The sequence below is a fragment of the Augochlora pura genome, chromosome 2 (assembly GCF_028453695.1).
Source record: "Augochlora pura isolate Apur16 chromosome 2, APUR_v2.2.1, whole genome shotgun sequence".
Taxonomy (NCBI): domain Eukaryota; kingdom Metazoa; phylum Arthropoda; class Insecta; order Hymenoptera; family Halictidae; genus Augochlora; species Augochlora pura.
This window is the reverse complement of record NC_135773.1, coordinates 7,964,534-7,980,850: the sequence shown is the minus strand read 5'-3', so window position 1 is coordinate 7,980,850 and position 16,317 is coordinate 7,964,534. Positions and strand designations below refer to the sequence as shown.

The window sequence follows — 16,317 nt, the reverse complement described above, 5'->3', positions numbered from 1 at the left end:
GATGGGGGAAACATATTTGCTGAAATATCTCGGGAAACTATCGGAATTGCGTTAGCGGACGCAGAGTTCCGGGTCTAACAGTTTCCAAGATATTTGATCAAATATGTTTCCCCTGGCCAAGTTTTAGGTCTTCCCTCCCCCCAACAGATTCGATTCCACCGACAAGAGCGGAATTAAAGAATTAAACGAATATCTATCCATAGCTCGCGAAAAAATTATTTTCGAATCCGATTTCGTTGACCCGTGTTCGAGCAGCTGTTTTTTAATTCGAATTTCCGTCGATTAACCCGTCAAATCGCAACAGATTCGAACGAGCTGTTTTTATTCATTCATGGGGGAGGGGAAGCGTTGTCCATCATGAAAATATTCACTCGAACGTTCATTCATCGCGGAAGCTTCGCCGACGTGATAAATACCGAAACCCGAATTTATGACGATATGTAAAACACTGAAAAATAATAGTCTCAGTGTTGACTAATACATTTTCAAATATTGATAGAACGTTAATGATTGGACAAATATTAACGAATCCTCAAATTTACCTGAATCGATGTATAAATAAATGTTAGAGAATACTCAAATTCTCTTAAATCGATAAATAGATAAATATTAATAAATCCTCAAATTCTCAAGTTCTCCAAAATCAACGAATAAATAAATAAATATTCTTCAATCCTCAAATTCCCCCAAATCAAAAAAATAAATTTAAAAAAGGATAGCAAATCCTACAACTCTCCTATACAAATAAATCAAATAACCATCAAATCCCGAAATTCTCCTAACGTCTTCAAGATTCTCCATTGTCCATATTTGCCCTAAATTCACGAAATCCCCGATTCGCCATAAGCGCCGAGAACATGGAGTTTCGCCTCTCGCCTCTCGGCTCAAGGAAACGTAAGGTACGCAACACGCTCGAGAAGCAAGCGGAAGGATTGGTCGATGAATTTATCGAGCTTCCGGCGATTCTTGTGCCCGTTCGTCGCTCGAAAGATGGAAAATCGGCAGCTACGCCTTCCGCGCGGCTTCTCATCGAAATCCCGGCCTCCCGCGTTTAAGGCGTTAAAAGGAAGCAACCGCGGGATCAATCGACGAGGTAGGCGGCTTCGATTTTCCATCCGCCGTTTCTCAGCAAATATTTGTTTCCGGCCGCGCGGCGCCGCCGGGCTAAACTTAACGCGTCCCGCCTTCGGGCGGCCCGGGGAGCCCGCGCGCGCGTTATTGACATGAATGGGCGCAAAGCAACAATGGCCACCACCTCTCTTCTCTCTCCTTTTTTTTCTCTCTTTTTTTCGAGTTCAATTCATCCGGCCGGCTCTTTGTCCGGCGGAGCCGCCGCGCGCCGCGCGCCGAGTTCGATCCAACGCAATCTCGTTTCATTGTTAACTACACATCAAAGAAACCGCTGCGCTCACGCTAGTTCGCCGTACTTGTTCTGTAAACGGCTGTTATTGTATTACGTGTGTTTCGGCGGTTTTCGCTCCGGCAGAGGGAAGAAGGGAGGAGGGAAAAGTTGACGTGCCTTTTCTTTCGCGGAAATCGCCGACAATTTCGTCCTGCCGCTCGCGCGCACAGTGTCCTCCTCCTCCTCATCCTCCTATGTCCCCCGGTCTCTCGTTCGACAGCCAGTCGATACACGCGGCGAAAACAAAAATTGATATTCGACAATGAACTCTTCCGTGAGCCCGGAATGAGTCAAATATTTGTGTTTCCCTCTGTGTCCGGTCCCCCCCCCCCCACCCGCGCGCGCACCGATACCCGGTTTCCAGCAATGTTGATACAACCGTGCGGAAACAGACCGGAATAGTGGCGCACGGTATTAAAATGATCCGCTAGATGGACGATTCGTTTATACGCAAACACGTATAAATATATACAGTCAGTCCCATAAGTATAAATGTATACAGTCGGTCCCATAAGTAGTCGTACCTTAATTGCTTATAAGCAATCGACATGACCTTGTGTGATAGGTCGTTGAACTCGTTTCAAGATCCTCTATCACGATACGGAAGCAGAAACGGGCCGATCCATTTAAAAAAATGAAAGTGACCTTCAAATGTCTGAAGTACCTCCACCTGCAAAAAAACTATTATCGCCGCCGGACGGCCCCCTTCGTACTGTGCAATTTTGTTTCAGAGAATCGTGACTAACTGTTCTGAGGTACTGAGAGGAACTAACATTCAGTCACGAGCGTAACGGGCAAAAAATCAGTCCGCGAGCTCGGCTTGTTGTGTTTACGTTTGGCCCAAGTATGTGTTCGCGAGTCTGACTCACCATATTTATGTTTGGCCCAAGTATCTGGTCGCGAGTCTGACTCGCGATGTTTATGTTTGGGCAAAAATCTTCATCGCGAGTCTGACTCGCTAAAGTACGGGAAGGGGTTAATTGGTCCGAGCGGACAATAAAGCGCGTCGCCAAATAAAATTTCGAGCGCGTCGCGAACAACCACGCCGCGGCGCGAAAACAGCCGGGGTATCGGCCGTAAAAAGATAAGCAAACGTCGAGGGAGGCAAAGTCGAAACCCCGTTCGAGCCAAATCCGATAAGTCTGCGGAATCAATTCGTTGCACGTAGGTGACCTGTGTATATTTATCTTTTCACCTATACGGGGGTAAAATGTACCCCCGTCACCGAGATAAAAGCGCGGCTCTCTCTCTCTCTCTCTCTCTCTCTCTCTCTCTCTCTCTCTCTCCTTTCGAAACACGCCGAGCGCGCGCACGTACACACGTGGCGCGCGAACGATAAGACAGCGTTTTTCGTTCGATAAACTTTCCTATGCCGCGAATCAATGGGCACGTGCTCTGAACCGAGCCGAACCATCGCCGCCGTGTATGCACTGTGCGCGTCGTCTTCGCCGCGGTAAAACGAAGGATAGAAGCGGCGCATTAGCGCCGATGAAAAATTAAACGGTGATCGCGTATCCAACCAACCCCCCTCTTTGTCCGGACGACATTTATTTCTACCGCGGCTACGACACATTTGTCGAGATAAACGAGCGCGCCGATTCATTGTCCGCGTCATCGCGAGGAGACGTCTCTCTCTATATATAAACCCTTTCTTCCGATGTGGCTCTTCCGCTTTGCGTATAACCGACACGGATATCGACTCGCGCGCAAGATGGATTGAAATATTACAAAACAGCCTGCGCGCAGTACGCTCGTCTTCTTTTTTTTCTGGTGAATAAAAATAAAATATTCGATTACCGCGCGGAAGTTGCCACGGACGTTTCGCAACACGGATGACCGTAGTTGACCGCGATTGTCTATTGTTCGTTGGATTCTTTAGCGAGCGTGATGAAATAGCGTTGTTTAAAATAGAGGATATAGAAGAGAATGTTCAACTAATTAGTTGCGTCGACGTAATTTTGAGGTTGATTTTGTGTTTATTTTATCGATAATAATATTGGGTTGTTCGGAAAGTCATTTCGAAAACGATAAAGACGGCTAAAATTAAATACTAAAAATATAATACTTAAAATCCACCCCGCCATGCATAAAAACAGTTAAATTATAATACTTAAAATATAATACTCAAAATCCATCCCACCATGTCCGATAACCTAAGCAAAAGGCAAACACTTCTCCAACCCAGCACTTCCCAAAGAGTCAAGCGCTGGCAAAAGCGCGCATCGATCACGCTTCCCACAGCAGAGCTAAAAATCACTTGCGTCAAAGATTCCTATCCTCAGTAAGTTTCCATCGTCAAAAACCGAGGGAGAGAGAGAGAGAGAGAGAGAGAGAGAGAGAAAGCAACGAAATCATCGCAAGACGGATCGGGTACAAGTAAAGCGCAACGCAGGGCCGATATAAAACAAGCGGAACGTCCTCGCGATTTACGAGCCACGATACGTCTCTATTTCGTGACAAGTTGCCGCACGGATACCGAATCGCTGTTTCCGCCGGTCCGTTCGTATTCGCATCAGTATGAATTTGCCCGGGCACGTCATAGTATGGAAAAGTGATGTTCCCCGTATTGCAAATATAACCGCAATTTATGAAGGCGTAGCAGATCATAATGTATCGCGAGCGAGCGAGCGAGCGAGCGTCTAACGCTTGATTAAACAAAACCGTGCGCGCGCGCGCGCGTGAGCGAGTACGTCGACGATAAGAGTTCAAAGCCCGGGCCGGCCGGATTCCTACAGATAAATAGTCTAATCAGCGCGGTCCACGAGATTGAATAACCAAAAGAGGATTCAGCGCTTTCGCCGGAGGCTGCGGGGCACTAGCCGGCGCGGGCTGCTCGTCCCGGCAGCACAATAAACTGGGCTTTGGACCCCGAGCTCTATCCGCTTCAAAGCGGGGATGAAAAACAGTGTTTTCGTTCGACGGGTACGCGGAAAATTTTTTAGCTAAAATCGACGCAAATACACGGCGATTTTGACGCTTTTTAACGCGAACGATCGCCGCCTTCGTTCTCCCTTAGCCTCGTCCAGTGTCACGGGATTAGATGATAATATTTTACTAGCCGCGACTTAATGCTACGCCGTCCGGCGACACCGCGGTGGTGTCGCGTACTTTGAATAAAGTAAATTATTTTAATTTACATTTTTTTAATAAATAGTAAATTAATAAGACGTCCATAATACGTCTTATAAAATTCTAAACGATATTCTAAAAGTTGCCCTGATTTATTTAACACAAGCCATTTCTAAGACATTCCTAGACCATTCATAAGACTTTCCGGACATCTTACCACCATGTCATGCCACAAATGAGTGCTCCTATTTTTTACGAAATTTTTCCCAAATCCTCCACAAAAACAGTCGAACTCAAAAAAAGCATTATTTCTTAATAATTTTATCCTAACAATCAATTACAACTAACATCGTTCGATCCAATTATAAGAACAGCCTTTACGCAAGACTGTGATTTGGTGCATCATACTACGGTGACTAGAGAGTGTGCCTGCGGGATGGATCATCCGGTTTAGGGCGGGCATATAGAGACGAAGGAGCATGGAAGAAGAGAGTTCACGGTTGGCCGAAGGTATGGGCACACGTGTGTGTCAGGTATCGCGTAGCCAGAAACCCGATGGAAATCGTGATTTCAAGGGTTCAACGGAGGGGGGAACGGCCTTCCCTATCTCATCGTTCCATCTCTTCCTTCGCCGGACTTCTCTCTCCGCTCTCTTTCCTTCCTCGACGCCCTTTTACGGCTCGCAGCGCACGCGAGGCGCATTCGATTCGGTCGGGTTAGGCTGGCTATACGTGTTTGCGGTGCTGTTGGGGACCGATACAAGGATAGGGAGACGGAAAGAAACAGGGAGAGAGAGATAGAGAGAGAAAGAGAGAGAGAGAGAGAGAGAAATCTTGACATAACTTGATAGAAAGAGAGAGAAAGAGAGAGTAACTTTGACCTAACTTGAGAGAGAGAGAGAGAGAGAGAGAGAGAGAGAGAGAAATCTTGACATAACTGGAGAGAGAGAGAGAGAGAGAGAGAGAAGTATTGACATAACTTGATAGTGAGAGAGAGAGAGACAAATCTTGACATAACTTGAGAGAGAGAGAGAGAGAAATCTTGACATAACTGGAGAGAGAGAGAGAGAGAGAGAAATCTTGACATAACTGGAGAGAGAGAGAGAGAAAGAGAAATATTGACATAACTTGATAGTGAGAGAGGGAGAGAGAGACAAATCTTGACATAACTTGAGAGAGAGAGAGAGAGAGAGAGAAATATTGACATAACTTGAGAGAGAGAGAGAGAGAAACCTTCACATAACTTGAGAGAGAGATAAAGAGCGAGAGGCAGACAGAAACAGAGAAATAAAGTCGGAGAGAAAATAAGAGAGAAAGAGAGAGAGAGTAATAGAGACAGAGAGAGACAGAGAGAAATAAAGAAAGAGAGAGGAAGAAGAAGAAAGAAATAGAAACAAAAAGAAAGAAAGAAACAAAGAGAGATAAAGAAAAAGAAAGAAACAAAAAGAGCCAAAGAAAAGGAAAGAAAGGAACAGGGACAGAAAGAGAGGGAAACAGAATCGACGAGCAGAAAGTACGTGCGATGGCCAAATGATCGCAGCGCGACCGCAATGGACTCGAAATCGCGACGTACGAGTACGGGAGGCGCGTTGCCTAAATTGAATGCGACAAGAAACTGGCGGGGCCAGAGGGCGGCGAGAGAGAGGTCGACTTCGTGAACGTTCGCAGGACTTGCGGGAGAAATAAGAAACAGCGTTAACTTCTCGTTACTTCTGCTCGGAGTTCTTTGTTCCAACAGGGGAATTTCTTTGCAGCTCCAACGGTGTTTAGTCTCCGGGAATGGTTTCTGCTTGTTTCCGCGTCGCGGTGATTCCTTTGGGATATTATAACAGTCGTCAAGAGTTAGAGCCCGACCCCTTCGCGGAAACTCCGTCGACCTATTCTAATTCGCCGGCGACTCGTGCGACGATGCTATCGAACTTCGATCACTTCGCTTGGAAAGGAGGAGTGTTTTTTTAGCAATGAGGACCGATTTTTAGGAAAAAGGAGTGTTTTTTAGAAAAGAAGAGTGTTTTTTAGGAACGAAATATTTTAGGAACACTGGTATCTCTGTTTAACGCTCTATAATAATATTGAATAATTTCACTTTTCATTCACATTATATTATAATTTATATTATATAAAATCTCTGAGATAACCAGTAACGATATTAACGACAATTGACAGAAAATCAACCTGAAACATCAAAGTAAATGCCACGCAAATTATTTGAAAATAGAAACACATTTAAGAAATAAATTCGGCCTGTAAAGAATTAAAATAAAAATGAACTCGCGCTGCTACAATTATGATCGACTCGCGTGTCACCCTCTCATCCACCAGCAGCGCACATTATCGTGCAACACGTTCCTCAGTTAGAAGATGGAAATTTTAATGGACCAAGGGAGGGGGGAGGAGATGGATCCTTTCAGCAGGAGCACGAGGTTCGGGTTAACAGAGGAGGAGGAGGGGTGGTTCGTTCGTAATTTCTTTGACGTTACGTATTTAATTTTGATGATCAGGTTCTTGTTCGCAGCAGGCTCCTTTGAGGCATTACTTTATTCCTCCCGCGAGTTAACGATCGCTAATGGCAATATTTACTACGGCGCCTCTTTTATTCTAGCCTTTTCCGTGTATTTTACTTTCTAGTTGATGCAATCTGTCGGTACAATATTTAACCAGCCGAGAAGGAACTCATTAATCCTTCCCGTAATCCTTTCCGCGCGTGCCAAAGGGAATCAAACGTCGGGGAAATCTATTCAGCCAACTTTCCGACGCACAGCGAATTGTCCCGGTGCTTCGCTGAAATCAAGAGTAACGCAATCGCGCGGCGGCACGGAATACAGTTCTTCGTTGAATCGCGAGAGAGAGAGAGAGAGAGAGAGAGAGAGAGAGGGGAGAGAGAGAAACTGGGAGGAGAGCTGGCTCATCCTCTTTTTCTCCGGCGCCGTTCCGTTCTCCCCGAAGCTTCCCATCACGGAGCAAAGCCTAGAGTACTCCCTGGGTGGAGAACACTTATTGTCCATGCCTGGTCTAGCCTGTGACAGTTCGCGAGCTGACGTTCGCTCGGCTTATGTCACGTGTGTACATAGAACGACACCTGGTTTGATAGGTGTTTCGAACTACCCGCTCCGCAGGCTTCGATTTTTACGGTCTATTGTCACTGTTTTATTGTTCGAAGGGAATGGATATTTCTAGAACTGTTTTTCCGATTTTTTTTGTTTGCGAAATGTTAGTGGTGATAGTTATGTTTAGATCGACGGGGTGGAGATTTTGTTAGAACAAAATTTTTTATTCGTAGTACCAGTAAAATTTAAAACAAAAAACTATATTAATTATTATAATTCAATTTAGACCTTCTACAACATTTCCCAAAAATCTTCAACTAATTTAAACCAATTTTAAAAAATTTACTGCATTTTAAAATTGTCAACTCAACTTCGCTTCCCACTGTGCAATACAAATAAATCTAGTATAAAAATAACAATAATATCGAAATACAAGAAGCATTAAATACAATAAAAACAAGAGCAAAAGGTCTATTCCCTTCGACAGAAATATAGTTGCTTGCTGGAGTCAATCCTGCGATTATTTCCAAAGAGCACATTCACGAAAGGGACGAGGGATATTTTGTTATATGTACCAGGCATGCTTGGAATCGCGATCCGTCCGAGCAAACACAGCCGGACACGATGTCGAGACCGTGTCAACTGTTCCCAGGAAAGGCAGAAACCAAAGAAAAGAAATCCCCGGTCATTTTTCCAGGAAAAGGATATCGTTGGACCGATACCGTGTGCGGAGAGAGATTCGGAGCCGATCGCGGCCAGCCCAGGCAAAAAGTAAATAGACACGAGGAGAACTTTTGTACACTTCCTTATCCGCGATCCGATAAAATCGAAATAACCTTCGCCGTTTTATTCGCCCTACGCTGCGAGCCTTGGAACGGTGAACTTTCTAGGGGAACGACGGATTTTCCTGTGAAATGGTGAATCTTTCGTCGTGAAATGTTGAACTTTGCTGTGAAACGTTGAACTTTGCTGTGAATCGTTGAACCTTATCTCGAACGTCGTATTTTGCTGTGAATCGTTGAACTTTGCTGTGAATCGTTAAACCTTATCGTGGAACGTCGTATTTTGCTGTGAATCGTTGAACTTTGCTGTGAAACATCGAACTTCTTGACGTGGAAAGTTGAACCTCGCCACGAAATATCGAACTTCGTCCTGAAACGTCGAACCTTGCTGTGGAACTTCGAACATCTCGTTGTGAAACGTCGAACCTCGCTGTGGAACATTAAACTTTGCCGTGGAGAATCGAACTTCTTGCTGTGAAACGTCGAACTTCGCCCTGAAACACAGAACATCTCACTCTAAAACGTCAGAACTCGCCGTGAAATATCAAACTTCACCCCGAAATATCAAACCTCCCTCTGTGAAGAAAAGTCAAACTTTGCTGCCTAACGTCGAACATCGCCCTGAAACGCTGAACCTTCCATTCTAAAACGTCAGACTTCGATGTGAAACATCGAACTTCGCCCTGAAACGACGATCCTCGCCATAAAACATCGAACCTCTTGCCCTGAAACGTCAAATTTTGACCTGGAACATTGAACCTCGCCTTGAAACATCGAACTTCATCCTGAAACGTCGAACTTCTCCCTGAAACGTCAAACTTCGCCCTGAAACGCCGAACCCTGTAACTCTGAAACATCAGACTTCGTCCTGAAACATCAAACTTCTCGCTGTGAAACGTCAAACTTCGCCCTGAAACGTTGGACCTCTCACTCTAAAACGTCAGATTTCGCTGTGAAATATCGAACTTCGCCCTGAAACGTCGTACTTCGTCCTGAAACGTAAAATTTTGCGCTAAAACATTGATCCTCATTCTTAAACTTAAAATTTTGCCCTGAAACATCGAACTTCGTCCTGAAACGCTGAACCTTTCGCTCTGAAACGTCACATGTCACTGTGAAACACGGAACTTCGCCCTGAAACATCGAACCTCGCCTTGGAACGTCGAACTTCGCCATGAAACGTAGAACTTCGCCCTAAAACGCCGAACTTCTCACTCTAATACATCGAACTTCACCCTGAAACATCGAACCTCTCGCTGTGAAACGTCAAACTTTTCACTATAAAACATCAAACCTCTAACCATGAAACCTCGAACCTCTAACCACAAAACCTCAAACCTCTCACCATAAAACATCAAACCTCTCTCCTTCGGCTCGCAATATCCTGCGTGAGGCACGCCGCGCCGATAACAGGCGATTTCACGTTCGCTTATCCTTCGGTAAACGAAGGGGTCGATAAGATAACGCGCCCGGGGTGCCCGTGGAGTGGGGGGTTGCGGCCGGACAATCGGGTCCTGAATTTAAACGCGATCTTAGTTTCTTGCCGGTCGTCGCGCCGAAATTGCCAATTAGTCAGCTGTCCTTCGGGCCTGTCTTCAATCCGCGCGCGCGCGCACGCTTGCGAGGTCCACGGTAGCGCTGCGTATAAATAATTGGCAATCCCGCTCGGGATATTAGTGGCAGGTGATTTTCGCCTGCTAGCAGGCCGAAGACGACCCTCTGTCCGATACTCGTCCCAAACGCGAACCTTGTGTATAGTTTATGTGTGTGTATGCGCGTCACTTTGTGTATGTGCGCGCGTGTTTGTGTCGCAGAGGTCCTGCCGCGGGTTCCCTGGCTTCATCGAAAGTTTTCGCGACTTCAAAGCGGCTTTAAACGAACTCCGGGCCGACCCGACGCAGTCTGGTATACTATAGTATATATAACTGTGCACCTTTGCTATACCCACCTGGCGAAATATTCCTGGTTAGTTTAGACGTCGAGCTTGGGACGGTGGGGGAGCAATCTTTGGGAATTATACGGGCGAAAGGTTGTTCTTCTTCTTTGATGATGTTTGTGTATTATCTGGTCGGGGCTGAGACTTTTGGTTGGGTCTGTTCTGGAATTTCTTTGTCTTTGATAACTTCGAGGAGATAATTGTGGATGATAAATTGTTGTTAGATCATTTTTTAAGATTTTGCTGGAGGACATTTTTGTGTCTATTTTTCTTTACATTTATATTTACGGTTTTATGTATATATTTGTATGTTCTTCCTATAATAAATAAAACTATTACAGAAAGAAAATATAATGTAAAAAGTAAATTATCTTATCAAAAAATTGACTCAAAATTGTATGTTCTTACAGCCGAAAAATTAATACAAAATGAAAATAAAATAAAATAAAATAAAGAACCCAGATGAAATGAATATGATTTAAAACTAACGTTATAAAAATATAAAAATATTACAACATTTATTTACCCCATAATAACAGAAATATTTACTTATTATTTTGTCCGAATTACCGGTTGCTAAATCATTAAATTATACATTTTTCCAAATCACTATTTTTGCAGCAACACAGTGGCACCACATTATTAATAACCCAGTAATACACGAGATATTCATTCCTCCAATTTTCCCAGAAAAAATTCGCGCGTTCCAAAGTCTGCCCGACCGGGTGGATCAGACGTGGGTGCGCGCGCGGACCATTTTGTCGCGAACGGGGGAAACTCTTTGTGCGAAAAAATCCCACGGATGGTGGAGAAGTGCCCTAGAGGATCGCGAAGCGTTTCGATATTTGCGCTCGCTCGAACAAGTTCGGAAGACGAGCGAAAGAGTAACGGGGCCGCGCGAGAGCGCGCGCGCGCGCGCGCTGTCGCGTTTTAAAACGCGGATATTACGTGCGCGACTGGGGAAACTCTCTCCGGAGAACAGGACTAAGGGAATTTGCCCGGTAATTGCATAAAAATTAGCGAGCACTTATGCATTCCGTGCCGGAGACCGCGTTTACAACGTAACTGCGACAGGAGGGGCGACCGTGTCCCGGTTGTGCTTAAGCCGTTCCCACCTTGCCGCGTTGGAAACGAGCCATAGTTTTAAGTAATAGCCGACCACCACCACCACCACCCCCTCGACCCTTGCCCATCTTTGTCTGTAACTAACTACGATTCCCGTTGTAATTCGTTTCCCTTACACGGTGCTATTTTATTTCTGTTGTAGAGTAAGCTGAACTCCGTGGATGAGCCGTATTCTTGGTCGCAAGCGTAATCTGGTGGTAAGCGAAACTAAATGTTTTTAGCAATATTTTACGGCGACCCAATGCGACAACACGTGGTTCTGAGCGTGCAACATTATATGGAGAAGATTTTGCTATTCACTTTGCTAAATATATTAGGTTGGAAACTATGAAACGGGCGGCGCTACTGAGCAAAGACTAAACGAGAACGCCCGTTACATAGTTTCCAGACATTAAAATATAAAAAGACGAGCATTGAAGCGATCAATTTTATTAGGTTGGAAACTATGAAACGGGCGTTCTTGTTTAGTCTGAAAACTTTAGTCTTGTTTACTCTTGAAACTTTTTTAACAATTATATCTGGCAAGTGTACCATTCCACTAACCCTTTTGCAGTCGAAGTGCAAAATATTTTAGCATACTCTCGTGGTCATCCATAGCGTGGAATATACTTAAATAAATAGAAATACTTAAAATACACAGAAAATACTTAAAATCCATATAAGATACTTAAACACCCAGAAAATACTTAAAATCCATATAAAATACTTAAACACCCAGAAAATACTTAAAATCCATTTAAAAGACTTACAGCACCCCCAAATTCCTCGGTCTATGTTTAATTCGATTCCGGGGCTTGTATCGATCATCGGAGTACCGCATAACCACAGGTACACAGACCTCCGTAGGTCGGTTTTGGCTCGCCTTGAGCCTCTCATTCGGCCACGTTTATACAAGCCGATTTCAATTTAGTTTTCGCAGTCTCGCGAGAATTCCCCAATCGACCCGATTGAATAGCCTCCCGGTTTCTGGCTCACGGTCGTCGTACTTACCTGATCAAGGGTGCAGCACCCCGGCGTGGGCCCTCTCTCTCTCTCTCTCTCTCTATCTTTCTCTCTCTCTAGCCGCCCTGGCTAGAGGTCCATTTTCGTGGGCGCGCGCCTGGGATGTGCAGCTTGCACGGACACCCGCGCTGTGCCGGCCCGACCCGTTTTCATGCTTCTCGGCTTCCACGGTGAAACGAGAGACGCCCCAGAAAAGGGGAAACTGTGCGCGCGGGATGCCTCTGCCCCCCGACCGGTTGGCCAAATGCATGCCGCGCGGCTATTCAGCGGGCGCTGCTTAGCAGCGGCGATGGTAATTGAAGAGAAAATTTGACCTTATTTTTGCGATCCCGTGAACTTTCGCTTAGTAGCTGGTCCGGATTCGTCGCCCTGCGAAATCGCTTGCTATATTGTTATTGCGGCTGTGACGCAATTTCATTGTATATTTATTTAACTATACGTAAGTAGCAGTAACTGTAGCATAAAAGTCATTGGACGCGTTGAGTACATTTTCAATTATGTAAGTAACGTTTCATACCAAATTGGAAGTGTCGCACTTTTATTTTATGTTTATCTAACTATACAGTAATTATAATGTAGCGTAGTTACTATAGCGTAGTAACTACAGCATAGTAACTAAAGCGTAGTAACTAAGTGTGATAACTACAGCGTAGTAACTATAGCTTTTTGACTATGGCATACTAACTATAGCTTTTTGTCTATAGGGTACTAACTATAGCTTTTTGACTATAGCATACTAACTATAGCGTAAAAATCAAACTTACACCACCGTCCGAATACTTTTGTACGGCACTGTATCTCTCCAATCAATTGCAAATGAAACGTTTTAATGGTATTTGATGCGGGTCGTTTGTTTTTTAATTTACCAGAGGTGAGAGAGCGTGGACGATTGTTTCAGGCTGCTCGAAAAGTGCAAACTTGCACGCGTTTATGCGGTCCAATTATTTTTAATTAGTCGGCCCAGCGCGGGAGCCCGGTGCATCGATAGCGTTCGCGATCGCGTGGACAACGAGGTGTAAGTCGCTTTTAGTGTTAATTAGTATTTGATACGGATGGCCGGCGGACTCGAGAAAGAAAAAAACATGGAATATTCACTGTTTTAGCCGATTGAAATGGAATTGCCGAGGACACGTTAACGAAATGAATTCGTTCCGGGGGGTAGATTTTCGAAAGGGCACCCGGAGCCGAACCATCGATCCCCTTAAGGGACCTAATAAGGTAACTGACAATTTAAGTTAGCCGCCAGAAGCTGCGAAGTTAGATGAAGACTTCGAAGAGCTTCCTGAAATTGGACCCCTAGCTCCGTCAGCCGGGATGCCGAAAAAGGGCAAACTTATTCTGATTATTAGCCGTCGCTGAAGTTAACGTTTAACCCTTCGCCCTATAATCCCGTGTCTGGCTCGTTACCGAGATCTGAAACGTGATCTACTAAATCCGTGCGATCTACGCATCTTTCAAATTGAAATTAAATTTTAATCATCCGACTTTATTCATTTAAAGAGGTATATTTATAGTAATATGGTATAGTATAATATTGATAAATTATGATATGGTATAATATATTAATATATTATATGATATAGTATAATATAATATTGATATGTTATGGTACAGTATAATATAATATTGATATATTGTGATATGGTACAATATAATATTGATATATTGTGATATGGTACAATATAATATTGATATATTGTGATATGGTACAATATAATATTGATAAACTATAATATGGTATAATATAATATAACATAACATAATATATAAATATTAATTTTGGCAACATTGACCTAATCACTGAAGCAAAAATCGCCATCTAATAAATATAAATGTACCACCTAGTACAGGAATTTGCCAAGGATTAAATCGTAGTGCAACTGGTTAATCGAAAACATAAATATTCCGTTCCGATGCGAAGCGCGAATCCGGACTACGCGGACCAAGCGCGCAACAATTGTGACATAAGCCTGCTCGTTGCGCACGTCACCACTTTTCGCGAAATAATTAAAAGCCCTTTACTTTCGAATCCGGGTGTTGCTACGCTTTTTAACGAGACCGATTTAATACAATTACAAAAGAAGGGCCGCAAAACAATTGGCGCCCGGCCAGTACGCGCGCGCGCGCGCCCGCCGTTGCTCGCGTGATAATAAAATATTTAATCCGACGCGTATGAAAGTTTTAACGATCGCAACTCGCGGATTCCGTCGAGCTTCATCCGCGATACATGAAACACACGGAACTAATTACATTCTTGCTGTACGTCGTTGCGTGGGGCATATCATTAAGTGCCCGTAATACGGATACTTATATATCGTTGAACGATTCGTCGATCGGATGTTACCGTTCGCTGCGTTTTAAACCTTAACCCTTTGCACTCGAAACCGTTTCAACCGTAAATGTGGAATCATTTTTCTGCCATACAGTTTTTTCATTTTAAACGACGAATTGCATTTTATACAGACGAAATTAAGTTATGTGATTCGTACGAACAATTTCATTTTTAACTGTAAATCGGAAATATTTTTTCTGTTATACTATATTTCCGTTTTAAACGACGACTTGCATTTTATATATGCAAAATTAACTCTTGCGATTTATACGAACAATTTAATTTTTAGTTAATTTTTAGAATAAAGAGAAATATGTACTTCTTCCAAGCTGGGTATCCCATATTTCCGAATAAACTTTGATGCAAACGGGACTAAGCTAATATTTATGGGCGCTGCGCTGCAAGTTTAACCCGCCGGCGCACGGATGGGGGAAACTTCCGCTAACTTAATCTTTTGTCTATATTTTTATCAACTGCGGCTTGTAAGAAGTTTAGCACCAAGTGAAACTGTTGCAATTAAAAAGACGTTCTATTAACTAATGAAACGGGGCCTGATGTTATCTGAATTATATACAATTCATTTGAAACTGTCAATTGAACTAATCACGCATTTAATTTTAAATTATGACTCCACTCTATATAATATATAATGGTAACAAAAAAATTGTTCTTAAAATATAGATTTAAAAATGTTTAATAATTCGTAACTAGGAGATTCTTGAGATCATTTCAAGCAACTTTTCCCTTTAGAAAAATTTTCTCCGAGGCGTCGTTAACGAGTTATTAACGAGAAACATCGTCCAATGAGAGGCGCGACTGCGCCGCACCAGCATAGCTCTCTTCTCATTGGTCGACGTTTTTCGTTAATAACTCGTTAACCGCGCCTTGGAGAAAATTTTTGTGAAGGAAAAAGTTGCTTGAAATGATCTCAGGTATCTCCTTTTAATTTATTAATCTAATTTCGAATTATTAAACATTTTTAAAAAATTGTGTATTTGTTAAGACACTGTTATTTACCTTTTCTCGCCTCGTCTTGTTTCGCCTGACTTTTCCTCACCTCGCGTCGCCATGTGTCGTGTTGCCTCGCTTTGCTACACCACGCGTCATGTTGCCTCGTTTTGCCTCACCACGCGTCGTCTTGCCTCGCGTCGTCTCGTCTAGCTTTGCCTCACCACGCGTTGAGTTGCCTCGCTTTGCCTTACCACGCGTCGTGTTGCCTCGCTTTGCTTCACCACGCGTTGCCTCACCACGCGTTGCCTCACTACGCGTTGCCTCACTACGCATTGCCTCACTACGCGTTGCCTCACCACGCGTCGTCTCACAACGCGTCGTGTTGCCTCGCTTTGCTTCACCACGCATTGCCTCGCCTCGTTTTGCCTCACCACGCGTCGTCTTGCCTCGTCTCGCCTCGTCTCTGCTCGCCTCGCCTCGTCTCTGCTCGCCTCGCCTCGGCTCGCCGCTGGGAAGACGGGCAGAGTAGGCGGCTCCTACGAAACGTTTCGTTCCATTGTTCCCGAACGGTGCAGCTGGTTCCTATATTCCCGCATATGCCCCTTGTACATATTCCGTACGATTGCACCGGGCATTGTGGCCCCGCCAACATGCATCTCAGCTTAGGGACGG

General features: G+C 44.1%; 1 protein-coding gene across 4 annotated transcripts in view; it reads left to right on the top strand.

Moving 5' to 3' along the window:
• Kek5 (leucine-rich repeat, immunoglobulin-like domain-containing kekkon 5 protein) overlaps positions 1 to 16,317 on the top strand; it is a 653,304-nt gene that overhangs the window by 70,903 nt on the left and 566,084 nt on the right. Inside the window, exon 2 of one of the 4 annotated variants that reach the window (XM_078188247.1) lies at positions 11,503 to 11,557. The exons of the other annotated variants lie outside the window; for them this stretch is intronic. The gene's annotated coding sequence lies outside the window, so the exon portion shown is untranslated. The remainder of the gene's footprint in view (positions 1 to 11,502; positions 11,558 to 16,317) is intronic. 4 annotated transcript variants of the gene reach the window in all.